Source organism: Lupinus angustifolius, chromosome LG10 (genome assembly GCF_001865875.1).
Source record: "Lupinus angustifolius cultivar Tanjil chromosome LG10, LupAngTanjil_v1.0, whole genome shotgun sequence".
In the NCBI taxonomy this organism is placed as follows: domain Eukaryota; kingdom Viridiplantae; phylum Streptophyta; class Magnoliopsida; order Fabales; family Fabaceae; genus Lupinus; species Lupinus angustifolius.
The window spans coordinates 8,172,624-8,175,031 of NC_032018.1; positions in this window are offsets into that span (position 1 = coordinate 8,172,624).

The window sequence follows — 2,408 nt, forward strand, 5'->3', positions numbered from 1 at the left end:
TATATATATCATATAGAGAAATTTCTTAATGCCATCACACATGGTCTCAAAATATGAATCATCAATAATGCTAACTGTTAGTAATATACACGACAGTCAATAACATATATACACCCTTATTCGAGTAGGATATCTATATGCATACATAAACAAACCAAAACTTCATCAAAATTGGTTGTACATTATGAACGATCTATATCCAAAGAAACTAGATGGTGAAGTCATGGACATGATAGGTGACCAGAGTATCGACTAAGTCTCTTTAACCTACCACCTTATGAGATGCTATCATCGGAATTCCCCTCAAGTTCGTCCTCATCGGTATTGGTTATATACCACACTATCCTCATTCATAGTCTCAACATGTGAGGGTGAATATATTAGTGTGGGAGATAACTGGATCATCTTTCCTAGGCGCAATGTATTAACACTGTCAAAGACTTCGCCCTCAAATATTGTGAAAATGAGTTCCCAAGGTATACTCACACACTCCCCTCATCAAAGATGTGGGAGGAACTCATAATGTATTCCATTGGTCCTCAACTTTCACCTCCAACGAATTAGAATATCTTTCCCTTGTAGTACTCTAGGATCAGTCATAAAAATTATTGTTCTTTTGTTATGGGAAAGCAAAAGCTAAACCTAAGAAGAGATAACCTTCCTATCCTAGAAATAAACTTGGGACAATTGCATATCCAAACCCTCGAGACGCTAGAGGATGACTCACGTAGACCATGATTAGTTTAAAAGTAGGGTGCCTATCTAATGCACGAGAGACAAAAATGGGTGGCTTAGCCCTATGAATGTCACGATAAATAGGGCAAGATGGATAACCAGGAAAAATCAAAGGTGGGGTAGAATCAAACCTGCTAACGATAGTTGGAGGTATGGACTGTAGCTCATAACCAATTGGATGTGCATGGCGTACACCACTAGGACAGTCGAGCGGTGAGGGAAGGGAATCCATGAAAATCACCACTAGTGAACCAACCTCAATCTCTCCCTGAACGAGAAATGAACTAACTCTATCACTCATGGGGGAGTCATATATAAATATTTTTAGGATTCATCAATACCTGAAATGTTAAACTGGAGAGTAAGTGTTTCCATATGTGATAAATAAAAAACATATAAAACACATAAATCGTATAATAAACATCATATGATAACTAATGAATATAGTTATATATGAAATTGTGATGTCACGATGATGTCTACTCCAACGCAACTGCTAAATATTTAAATGAGTTTATGGAGAAATGCCTCCTAATAGGTCCCCTAGCACACAATCAGCAAAAATGGTACCGATACTGGTCAAACCTGACTAATCTTGTGCACTTCTTAAGAAGCGTTCAAGATGAATACAATGTTGTGCCCACAATTGATAACTCTTAGGCAAACTATCATGTACTTAGTAATGTCGGAATACCCACTAGCCGATAAGATAACCTCCATATCATCTTGAATATGATACCTTCAAGGGTGTGTTAGAGGTTACTATAGTTATAGCAAAGCGTCCTGTTGGCTCAGGGGAGCTACCAATTTCCTGAAAGATCAATCTACACCCGCAATGTTCCCTCAATCAGTTCACAAAGACAAGGTACCATATGGGTTCTCCATATAAAAAACAATGTCATATCTTCTCATAGACTATGCTATTAATAGTAGGTATAGTGACATGAATCGATTCATGCAAAACATGACTTCAGATTCTTTATGGAAACTAGCTGTTTTTTAGGATAACCAAATGCTTTGTAAAAATATAAGTTTTCAATGAGAAGATGTTCTTATAATTAAAAATTATTGTTCTTTTGTTATGGGAAAGCAAAAGCCAAACCTAAGAAGAGATAACCTTCCTATGCTAGAAATAAACTTGGGACAATTGCATAACCAAACCCTCGAGCCGCTAGAGGATGACTCACGTAGACCATGATTAGTTTAAAAGTAGGATGTCTATCTAATGTACGAGAGACAAAAATGGGTGGCTTAGCCCTATGACTGTCACGATAAATAGGGCAAGATGGATAACCAGGAAAAATCAAAGGTGGGGTAGAATCAAACCTGCTAACGGTAGTTGGAGGTATGGACCGTAGCTCATAACCAATTGGATGTGCATGGCGTACACCACTAGCACAGTCGAGCGGCGAGGGAGAGGAATCCATGAAAATCACCACTGGTGATGATAATATCTACATCTCCTTGATACACTGCCCGATGTCAACCAACCTCAATCTCTCCCTGAACGAGAAAGGAACTAACTCTATCACTCATGGAGGAGTCATATATAAAGATTTTTAGGATTCATCAATACCTGAAATGTTAAACTGGAGAGTAAGTGTTTCCATATGTGATAAATAAAAAACATATAAAACACATAAATCGTATAATAAACATCATATGATAACTAA